The 11,968-nt window shown below is 49.1% G+C and overlaps 1 protein-coding gene across 1 annotated transcript in view; it reads left to right on the top strand.

The window, feature by feature from the left end:
* Nucleotides 1-4,407: 4,407 nt before the first annotated feature.
* Nucleotides 4,408-11,968, top strand: part of ATP10B (ATPase phospholipid transporting 10B (putative)) — a 546,723-nt gene continuing 539,162 nt past the window's right edge. Inside the window, exon 1 of the mRNA XM_086931395.1 lies at nucleotides 4,408-4,569. The gene's annotated coding sequence lies outside the window, so the exon portion shown is untranslated. The remainder of the gene's footprint in view (nucleotides 4,570-11,968) is intronic.

Raw genomic sequence — 11,968 nt, 5'->3', positions numbered from 1 at the left:
GATTGTTGTGGATTGGAGTAGGGTAAATTGGAGTGGGGCAGATTGTTTTGGATTGGAGTCGGGCAGATTGTTGTGGATTGGAGTGGGGCAGATTGTTGTGGATTGGAGTGCGGCAGATTATTGCGGATTGGAGCGGGGTAAATTGGAGAGGGGCAGATTGTTTTGGATTGTAGCAGGATAAATTGAAGTGGGGCAGATTGTTGTGGATTGGAGTGGGGTAAATTGAAGTGGGGCAGATTGTTTTGGATTGGAGTGGGGTAAATTGGAGTGGGGCCGATTCTGTTGTATTGGAGTGGGTTAAATTGGAGTGGGGCAGATTGTGTTGTATTGGAGTGGGTTAAAAATTGGAGTGGGACAGATTGTGTTGGATTGGAATGGGGTAAATTGGAGTGGGGCAGAGTGTTTTGGATTGGAGTAGGGTAAATTGGAGTGGGGCAGATTGTTTTGGATTGGAGTGGGGCAGATTGTTTTGGATCGGAGTGGGGTAAATTGGAGTGGGGCAGATTGTTTTGGATTGGAGTTGTACAGATTGTTTTTGATTGGAGTGGGGCAGATTGTTTTGGATTGGGGTGGGGTAAATTGGAGTGGGGCAGATTGTTCTGGATTGAAGTGGGGTAAATTGGAGTGGGCAGATTGGGGTGGGAGGATTTGAATGTGGTGGAGGGGGGTGGATTGGTTTGGTGTGGATTGTATTAAGTGGAGTGGATTGGTGTGGGGTGAGGTGAAGTGGGGTGGGGTGGATTGGAGTGGGGCGGATTGGGGTGTACTGCACAATTACGTGTCAAAGCATAATTTCAGAAAATACACATAAGAAAGAAACAATGTTGTGCTTTGCAATAAAATAATCCTTATATTTTGAGAACAGTGTCCACAAGTAAATACAAATGAAAGCATGAGTGCAAATTAAGAAAAGAAGACTTGGCAAAAAAAAAGAAACTTGACTATAGAAAATAAATCTTTGCAATTATTTGTCCTGCTGGGCATGTTTATGCCAGTCGCATGCCTTCTACTTGCAGGGCGCTAAAAGTTAAACAGAACAGAACAGTACCTCAATGATGTCCGGAGCAATGGACGGGCACTGATTAAGTTGACTCAATCAGTGCTTGGTCACTCATCATATCAAGGAAGATGCTTGCTATTTCAACATTTGAAAAGGCAGGTAGCGAGGTTTCGTGGATGTTGTCTGACAGCGTGTCGCACTCTTCCACAACGAGAAACCTTGTCTAAGCTACAGCAGATCCTTTCTGTCTACCCCAGCACCGCACCCTCACTGCCCTGTTAAACAAGACTCAGGAGCAGCACTCGCCATGGGCTGTCAAAACTGTATCATGAAATCTCCCGCAAGTGATTATATGGACAAGAAATTACTAATTCACAGCCCCTGGGACATAAGTGGGCCGGGGAACTCAAAGTGTGTCATGGAGCAGTTAATCTGATACAATCATGAAAAGAGGGGCCACAGAGCTCCCTGCTGGGGAATTGGGTGGTTATCAGGTTTTTTTGCACTTAGCTGCATTACCTCTTTAGCCCTCAAATTTTAGCACTGGTGGCATGCTCTGGGAAGCTAACATACTAGTCCCTCTGCGGAATAAAATGTAGTGATCTCACAGTTTAGCGCTGCGAGGCCAAGGACAGGGCCCTCCTGCCCTGGGCCTCCCAGCACTACATAATGGATACAAGGTCCTGCAAAGGGGGCCCCACACCAGGACCTGGCCGCCTAATTGAATGCTGTGAGGCCTACCTGCCCTGGGCTTCGCAAGTCCCAGTGAAAGGGGCCCCCACAGATGACCTTGTAGCCTGATCTAGTGCTGAGGCCCATGGGATGGAAAACACCTCCCCTGTGCCTCAAAGTATTAGCAAGACACTTTGCTAAACACTGCCCTCGTATGCCCTGCCAGTCTGATCTGGATGCCCCTCCTCCCCTCAGCCACCTCTCCTAACTTGTTAATGTCCAGCTATTCCGTAAAACAAAAGAGCCTTCTGTTGCCGGGTAAACGGAATACACAAAGGGCAGACAGGTTTTTAACAGAGGTGCTGCCCCATCCTTTAGCCTGTGAGGAGGCATAATTGTTGGCCTTGCTGCTGTCACCTCCTATACCCTGTCTTTCCCACCCCCCACCACTGCACCTCTATGAATGACCTCACGCCGTGAGCAGGGAAGTCGAAGTCGAGACACCTCACTTGAAAACACATTAGCAGAGTGATTGCTTTGGGAAGGGGGCCCTGAAAGAGCAGGTGGGCCGACTAGGAAAGTGTGACCTTTCACACAGAAAGTGGCCCCCATGTGCCTGAGCTGAGCGCGAGGCCCTGGGCAGCTGCCCACACTGCCAATGCCTAGCGCCGGCCCTGCCCACAGGGCTGAACTTTGAGTGTGGAGAGAAGAAGGGAGCTTGTAGTATCCCGGGGTCCTTATTTACGAACACATTTTTCCATAGACACAGAATGGGTAAAACCCTTTGATACATCTGGTCCGGATCCATTTTCCTAGTTCGGACGGCGGTGCTTGAAGTGTGGGTGGAATCTGTGGATGCCAGCAGATCACCATTGGTTGCTACTGATCCTTCCCTGATCACTGGGAATGTACAAACCAAAATGTCAGCTGCATGCACCCCGAACCCTGACTTAGCAGGGTAGGACTCCTGCAGGTCTAGCCGCATGAGGTCTCAGCGCCCTGAGAGCTGGCCCTGTGGATGTTGCGTTCACAGTTATATGGGTTGGGTTCCCACATACACAGACTGCCAGGATCCAGTGCGTGGAGGTCTGTAACAGTGCCTGCTGTGTCCCACAGTTAGGAGTTGCACTGGTCGAATGACTGTTCATCTGGATTGGTAAAGGCCAACTGTCCGAGATGGTGGAGGCTGAATTCCTAGAGGTAAGGATACCCAAGGAGCTGTAGATTTAGCTTGGCTTGAGTCCCCACACCTCAAGAATGGGGGCATGACCCTTAGATCTCGATGTACCTGAGCGGACTCATTGAGAACTAGATTTGCAAGGTTGAGCTCCGTAGTGTAGCAAGGGCCCTAAGGCAAGCAAGAAAATGTTCTCATTTCTCCGTGGATGAGTAGTAAATAAATAGTTATAATTAGGATGCAGCACACTCAACCCCATTCACTTGGTGGAACAGCACCTGCTGCAGTAATGATAGCTATCGCTCAGGGTGGAGGTCTGTCGATCTGTAAGAGGGTCGAGTCCCTGCAGTCTAGGTAGGTGGGGGCGTGGGGCTAGATCTCTGATTCATGGTTTGGTGTGGTGTGATTTGCTGGTGTCTGGGTTGCTTGTATTGAGTTACTGCAATGTGGTTTGGTGGGGTCTGGGTCTCCGGTGCCTTGGTTGGTGGGGTCTGAGAGTCCCTAACTTGGTTGGTACCGGTGAAGTCTCTAATATCTTGGTTGGTGGGGCTCGCGTCTTAGGTTTTTTGATTGGTGGGGTGTGAGTCTCTGATATGTTGGTTAGTGAGCAGTCCTGTGTGTCTTCTTTCGGGGTTGGCGATACTACAATGTCTCTCACATCTCGGTTGGAGGAGTTGGGTCCCTGAGATCTGGCTTGGTGCACATTGGCTCCTTGAGAGCTGGATTCCTGAGTTGACTTCACATACGGCTGAGTTTGTGGGGGGCTGAGTCTCTCATATCTGGTTACTTGGGGAGGGGGACCTAAATCTTAGATAACTTGTTGGGGTGCGAGGCCTTGATATCTTGGATAGGAGTTTCTGATACCTTGGTTAATGGGGAGTCCTGAGATCTGGGTTGGTTGGGGTGGAGTACTGAGTCTCTGATATGTGGTCAGATTTTTTGAGGGCACCGAATCGCTAACATCTTTGTGGGTAGAAGTCCTGAGTGTCAGATCTGGGTTGGTGGAACTCGCTCAAATTAGCTCTGGTTTGGCAGGGTCGATAGGTTGCTGGGGGGCTGAGTGTCTGGGGTGGTGTGGTGTGAGTGACTGAGTTCTGATGGACGGGAGTCGAACCGCCGTAGGTACGAGTGCTGGGATGTGCGTCTGTCAGCTCTAGTTTGTTAAAGGATGATTTCCTGAGAGTTTACTCTGCGGGGGGTAACCCTTACGGTCAAAGGCGGCATGGCTGTCTCTTGGTAGGATCGCGTGGTAGGGGCGCGTTGAGTGTGCTCTGCATTTGCCGAAGGGCAGGGGCTGCATTCCTATACACTCAGCTGAGCATGCATTCCAGAACTCTGCAGGTCGTTAGTGGGGAGTGGGGGGGGGGGCGAGGACGAAGGGCGCCCTCAGCCCCCACCCTTCACCCAATGACCCCTGTCCTCATTCAACAGGCGGTGACGCCCCTGCTCCTTTGCCTCCGACCTCCAGTCCTTTTACCCTGTGTTTTGAGCAGACACCCACACCTCTGAAGGACACTCCCTCCTTCCTACCAGGAGACGCCTTGCAGCATTCTTGTTCCTTGTCCAGCAGTCGTGACTCGAGGAGCACACACTGCAGCCCCAGGACGCAAGAGAAGCCCCCGAGCCAGGGTAGGGTCTGACCTGCCCTGCCCCGGATCAGGATCAGGGTCCGAGCCCGGAGGCGCAGCGGTGAACGCGAGTTTGAAGTCGCATCCCCTGGGTAAGTTCACAGAGTGCTGTTGTGATTGCGTCGTGGGGCGTCAATCCGAGTTTTGTTGACACTTTGCAGGCGCGTGCAACCTCGAGCTTCGCGCAGTGATCGGCGGACTAAAAGTTACATGCAGCGTTTTAAACTCTTTTGCTGGCTGCAGTATTTCGTGACCTGTAAAATAAGTGCCATGTTTTGTTGTGTGCACATATTCAACATTTAGAAATTATGCACTGTTTGGGTGACTGTATGTGTTGATTTTTTTTTATTTCATAAAGTATTTTGCCTTCTGTGTGCTTAGCTCCAAGGAGTGCTTTGTCGCCTGTGCACACGTGCACTTGTACGTTTTAGGAAGTGTTCTGTTGCTATAGGTTTCAAGCAGTACTCTACTGGCCCCTACATCTGTAGCCCGTAAGTTTGTATTAACTGCACTCGTTACCAGTTGCACTGTTAATAGCTGATTGTCACGGGCCCCCTAACTCGTCCCCCCCAGCAAAGGTGCAGGGCCAGCAGCCAGAGCCCACAGGGATTCTGAACAGGCACGAAAGCCTGAAGTTCACCCTAATGAGCACCGTTGATACTCTTTGAGGTCATTCCATAGCTCGTACATGTGTGGGGGATTCTTTGCCCCAGGCTTTCAATCAGAAACCCTGCATCCGATCCAAGCATGTACACCATAACTTACAGAAAGAACACAGAGGCGCTTCAGTTTGCATCAGGTAGGGTAACCAGATGACTCCATATCACAGGGAAAAAAAACACCGTTCTTTCCTGGACTTTGTTTTTACATAGCAGTGCATTCTGGGAGTTGTAGTTGTGGTTTATTTTAATTGAGCCGGTTGGACCAACACTCCTGATAAATATGGCAAATACAAAGTTCAACAACAGAAAGAGGTCCAAGTGACATAGAGCCATTTTGTTGCCCGAAAAATGCTTACAATTTACATACTAAGCGGAAACAGGGATGACAAACAAATACAGTTGGTTTTTTTCAACTACTGGAGCTTAAAAATACGACGGTTACGACCTAACTGTTGTTACAGTTTATTTACTTGTTTATAACCTAGGACCAAGTGCTTCCGCTGGATTAAACATGTTGTCATACAGCAACGGAAGCCATCCTGGGATTGCATAACCTGATTTTGCAGCACAGATCCACACGCTTATAACTTGCTCATGTATGTTGTAATGCAAAGCAATAAAAATTGTTTGAAAAAAAGTGAAAACAGGTCCTATGGGGCACTTACTTTCAGCCGCTCCTGGCTTTTAATAAGCAAGCACCATTTTGCATTCTGAGACTTGTAGTTTTGGGTAAATATACAGGATTGGATCAAGGCATCTCGCATTAGACAGGACCACTTACAACCTATCCACTGAAAAGAATCATGTTTTTTACTTTCCAATTGTGCTTTCCTACCTTGTGGCACAGCGGCCCATTTCCTTCCTAGCACTAAGGCTTACATACTGGTTATGCTGCTGCTTGTCAGTGGGTCAAAAAGGCGTTCAGAATATATGGTCATCCAGTCCTTGGCCTCTCTGGAGAGTACACAGGTCATGTGCATCAGTTGCAACTGTGATTTTTTACAAATATGAAAGAGATACACAGTTAAAATATTGACAAGGCGAAAGTAAAGTAAAATTCAGCGCTTTCAGGTGGGTGGCTGCGTTGTGATTTGGGTGGATGTAAAAGTGAAGGAGATGCGAAGTAGTGCCAGGGACTACTGAGGCATTATGCGTTTTCTGAGCCCAAACAATATATTTACACATACATATTTCTGGCGGTTTGAAACTCGCCCAGCAATACAGTTTGCAATCTGCCCTTGCACCAGGATTCATCCAAATATAAAGTAGTTCCCTTACGAGCAAATGACTACTATGGAAACCTGCTTTTGGAGATCAAAAACATGTTTTTAGGTCTCGCCTGTCGATGCGCATGCGCATCGAGCAAGCGAGACTATGGGGGCTCATCGACTCTTTATCCAACTTGCAAGGAATCGTGGCGATTCCTTGCAGTGCCCGTGACTTTTAAGCTCAATGCGCATGCGCATTGAGCTTAAAAGCGCGTGCACATGGCCCCAGCCGCCTGCCTTGCCTACTCTCCCGCCCCCTCACTTCTTGATTGCACGGCCGCTAGGCCGTGCCTCCCCTACTCCTCCTCCTACTCTCCTCCCCTCCCGTCTGTTCCCGCACTCCTCCCACACCCCCGCTCCGCCCCCTCACTCTCTCTGCCCGCCCGCTCTCCACTCCACGGCTTTCTTTTGGGCCTCCATAGCTACTGCCTCTCCCAGCCCCCAGGCTGCCCCGGTGTTGGCTGCATAAACACCGACCGTCTGTCTGCAACTTGAATAGAAAGAATCCCGAAAATGCTATTTTTTGTCCGCTATGCAAGGTACACGGGGCCTGTTTGTTTTGGATCTCCCCGGGCATTCCTTATCTGTCATTCATTCTTCCCCGCTCGGGGATTCCCGCGCTGAAGACGTCACAAGACTTCGCACCCACGGACACGCCTGGGCTTGTCCCGGCACCAGGGCTTGAAAAACACATTGCCACGGCCTGTTTCTTTATTTTTATATTCAGTAACTCGGACTCGGCTCTTTCTGTGTTCCAGTTCTGTAACGTGATGCGAAGAGCTGAACCGGGTCAACATTTATACAAGCACAAAACAGCACCCGCTTCCAATGTTAGAACCATATCCTATATCTGCATATGTCCCTAGTGGCTCCATGTCATGTATGACGCACTTCTCGAATTCCTGGGTTTCTGCACTTCGCACCCAGGCAATTTGAGCAACGCCATTAAAGCAATTTAAAAGGCTATTGTATGTAATGCACACGCAGACAGAGCCAATAGTTTTAGCTTTTGAAAAGTGAACAATTGTTTTATTTACCTTCGCTAAGGCAGCGTGTGCAAAAGCGATCACAAACATCCCTCACAGATCAGTTACAATACTGACAGCACTATCGACTGAGGGAAAACGTGCACCTCATAGGGATCATTTACAATACTGATAGCATCTCAAAACCCTCAGTACGAAGAGCAGACACCTCTGGTGGCAGGAGACGTACTCAAAGAACAGATACAGCACTGGTAGGGAAAGTGCAAGCTTCCTTCACACACAACTCAGTTACAGTGCTGACAACCGTGGTACACATATCCTCTCACACAAAACAGATATGGAAGGAGTGCACACTTTTATTGCACTGTGAACATTCACAAGAAATACAGCAGTGTTTCAAGTACCCTCACACAACGAACAGAAACAGCACTGGTGGCAGGAGTGCACGTTTTCCTCACACAGAGACAGTTTACAACCATGTCCCCTCTTGTGCAAGTACCATCACGCAAGGAACAGATACAGCACTGGTATGAAAAGTGCACGTTTTTTTCACACACTAATCAGTTACAGTGCTGACAGCAGCGACACACATATTCTCTCACACAAAACAGACAGAGAACTGGAATGAGTGCAGACTTCCATAGCACAGCGAACATTAACAAGAATGACAGTAGTTTCAAGTACCTTCGCACAAAGAACAGACACAGCACTGGTGGCAGGAGCGCCAGTTTTCCACACACATAGATGGCTTACCACATTGGTACAAGCATACCCTCATACAAAGAACAGACACTACTGGTGGGAGGAGTGCAAGCTTCGCTCGCACATAAATATTTTACCACAGTGACCACACTGGCACAAGTATACCCTCACACAAAGAACAGATACAGCACTGGTGGCAAAGTGTAAGCTTCCCTCGCACATATATGTTTTACCACACTGACGATACTGGTACAAATATACCCTCATACAAAGAACAGACACAGCACTGGTGACAGGAGTGCAAGCTTCGCTCGCACATAAATATGTTTCCACAGTGCCCACACTGGCACAAGTATACCCTCACACAAAGAACAGATACAGCACTGGTGGCAAAGTGCAAGCTTCCCTCGCACATATATGTTTTACCACACTGACGATACTGGTATAAGTATCCCCTCACGCAAAGAACCGGCAATGCATTGGTGGCAAAGTGCAAGCTTCCCTCACTCACCCTCAACCCCTCACCCTCACTCACCCTCAACCCCTCACCCTCACCCACCCTCAACCCCTCACCCTCACCCTCAAACCTTCACCCTCAACCCCTCACTCACCCTCACTCTCACTCACCCTCACTCAGCCTCAACTACTCCCCCTCACCCTCACTCACCCTCAACCCCTCACCCTCACTCACCCTCAACCCCTCACCCTCACCCACCCTCAACCCCTCACCCTCACCCTCAAACCTTCACCCTCAACACCTCACTCACCCTCACCCTCACTCACCCTCAACACCTCACCCTCAACCTCAACCACTCACCCTCACTCACCCTCACCCACCCCCACTCACCCTCACTCACCCTCACTCACCCTCACTCTCACTCACCCTCAACCCCTCACCCTCACTCACCCACCCTCACCCTCACCCTCACTCACCCTCAACCCCTCACCCTCACACAGTGCAATAGGTCTCAGACCATTTCAGTTAGAGCTTTTAGAAATGTTTATGGCTTTTTTTATTTGTAATTCTTTAGCATTGGCTACAGGAAACAAAAATGCTAAACATTTACAAAAAAAACCCATAAACAATTCTAAAAACACTAACTCTAATGGTGCGAGACCTATTGCATTTCCAATGCTTGTTGCTTTTATCTTTTTTTTTTCCTTGACTAGGGTCCAGCAGTTTCCCCCACAACAAAGTTGTGCAAAAACCATGGCAAAACATTAATTCTCGAAGCCCAAACACTAGTGGGCAATACCCTACGTTTTGACTTTGCTAATTATTGTTTTCTATTTGTGACTATGCATGATTTAACCCCCAAATCAGGTTCTTTTCAGCAAACGTTTACATACCTCCACTTACTTCTGGCTCCTTGACCCGGGATGCATCCAAATGCCTCAAATCTTTGTGGGCGTGGTTTATAGACCATCAAGAGAAATATCTTTTGGGGAATATTGAAAGGAAAATCCATTGTTGACTTTTTTTTATAAAGGTAAAATCCTAATGAAGAAGAATTCTATTTCTAATGTCTTCCCCATATCCATAGTTCTCTGTTAGCTTATGAATGCCAAGCAATTGTGCCCAAATCCCCCAGGATTTTCTACGTTATATCCTTCTGTAGGGCGAGTATAGTGTTTGGATGGGTTAGAGGTACTCTATCACCTCTGCTCATTGATGGCCGCGGGCTGTCTCTGGGGATATGGGGACTTGTCAACCTGGATTTGCTCCACTCTGGTGAGCTAGGTGGCACTGTATTTCTGACTGCTGGATTTAACTGTTTTGTTCCCTGCTGCTGACTTTTTGGACCTCACCTCATTTTGGGAGGTTCATGAATGTGTATTTGGAATCTTTTTTGGGTGTCTCCTTGGGGTGATCTGCTTAGGCAATCTGCGGTCTCTGGGTTGTCTCCCTGTGCAGAACTCCAGCTGTTTCTCAAGCCCATTCCCCTTGCTCCCCCCAAATCCACCTTTGAGTTGCTTTATCAGAGGTACTTTTGGGTTGGCTCGGAAATTATCCCTGGGAAATTGATTGTTCTTGGGTGTTGGCACAGCTTGATTTTAGCCATGTGATTTAAGCCTTGTCTCCGTTCTTGCTTCTGGTGGACATGTGGCTCAGTGACCCTACTTATGGGTGGGCCAAAATTATCCGTTGTTATGTTATACTATATTTTGTATAGCGTACAGCTACTCAAAGAGTGTCCCGACGCTTTGATTTGCACACCAATCTTATAACATAACAAGAAAAAAACCAGAAAACGGAACCAACAGAGCCCGGGAAACTAAGAAGTAAAAAGCCAGGTTTTGAGCCCCTTCCTAAAAGCCAACAAGTTAGAAGTGCTGCGCAGGTTCACTGGTAGCTTATTCCACAACTGGGGCGCCAACAGTCTAAAGGAGCGGCCTCCAATGCGTGCCCTCTTAACACGGGGTACTACAGCAAGAAACAAGGCTTCTGACCTTAGCGACCTGGCTGGATGGTAAAAGGTCAGCCTTTTTTGGAGGTATTTCGCTCCGGAGGCGTGCAGGGCTTTGTGTGCCAGAGTCAAGGTCTTAAACATTATCCGCTTCCGGACAGGAAGCCAGTGCAGTGCCTCCAAGAGGCCCGAGGCTCTAGCATGGCGAGATAGTCCAAAGATGGCCCGTGCTGCCGAATTCTGGATCACCTGTAACCGTTGGAGCAGATATTCTGGCAGGCCGAGATAGAGAACGTTGGAATAGTCAATTCTCGAGCCAATTATCGCCTGCACTGTGATCTTCCTGTGTTCCTCCGATAACAAAGGGAGGAACTTACGCAGCATCCGGAGCAAGCCAAAGCAGGTGCCCGTGAGGCCGATTATCTGTGAGCGCAGTGAGAGGCCGTTGTCGATCTTAATCCCAAGGTTTTTTGCCACCTGGGACGAACTTGCTGGTGGAAACATGTTCTCAGGCCACCACACTTTGGAGGACCTCGGATTTGTCCGAGTTGCACTTGAGGCTGTTATGTTGGAACCACTGAAATACAGCCTCAAGGCAACCCTGGATCCTACCTCCATCGAAATCCGCACCCCTCTCACAGGTGAAGAGGAGCTGGGTGTCATCGGCGTAGGAAACGATCTGGGCCCCGAAAGACTCCGCCAGAGCTGCCAGAGGGGTCATGAAGATGTTAAATAGAGTTGGGCTCAATACTGAGCCCTGGGGAACTCCGAGACCCAATGGCGACATCTCAGCGGAGCAAGCAGAAGCCCAGACCGTTTGTCGACGGCCTGCCAGGAAAGAACGAAACCACTGGAGCACCGTCCCCCTGAGACCAATCTCTGAGAGTCTTGCAAGAAGACCCTCATTGGGGACGGTGTCGAAGGCCGCCGACAGATCTAACATCACCAGCATCGCCCTGCCTCCCGAATCCAGCACCTCCTTAATCGCCTCCGAGACTTCCAGGAGAGCTGTTTCGGTGCTAAGATTGGTGCGAAAACCCGATTGAGTGGGGTGCAGTAGGTCATGGGACTCCAGGTAGTCGGCAAGCACCGTGTGCACATGCTTTTCAATGATCTTGGCGCAAGCAGGCAGGAGCGAGATAGGCCTGTAATTCGCCAGCACCTCCGCATCCAAACCAGGCTTTTTGAGCAGGGGGATAATCATCGCCTGCTTCCAAGACTGGGGAACCATACCCTGTACTAAAGAACAGTTCAGCAGGGGGTTCACATAAGGGTTAATAATAGCTGCCATTTTTGCCAAAAACTTGGCGGGGCAGGCATCCCGAGGAGAACCTGATTTAAGACCAGCCATCAGATCGAATGAAGCGGTCATAGAAAGAGGCGGAAAGACTGCCAAGGACGCACCTGCACTAGGCAAGGTAACGGCGGCATTCTCCACCCGACAGGGCGCCTCAGGCTGCTGCAC

The sequence above is a fragment of the Lissotriton vulgaris genome, chromosome 7 (assembly GCF_964263255.1).
Source record: "Lissotriton vulgaris chromosome 7, aLisVul1.2, whole genome shotgun sequence".
NCBI classification, from domain to species: Eukaryota; Metazoa; Chordata; class Amphibia; order Caudata; family Salamandridae; genus Lissotriton; species Lissotriton vulgaris.
This window is presented reverse-complemented; position numbering and strand designations above follow the sequence as displayed.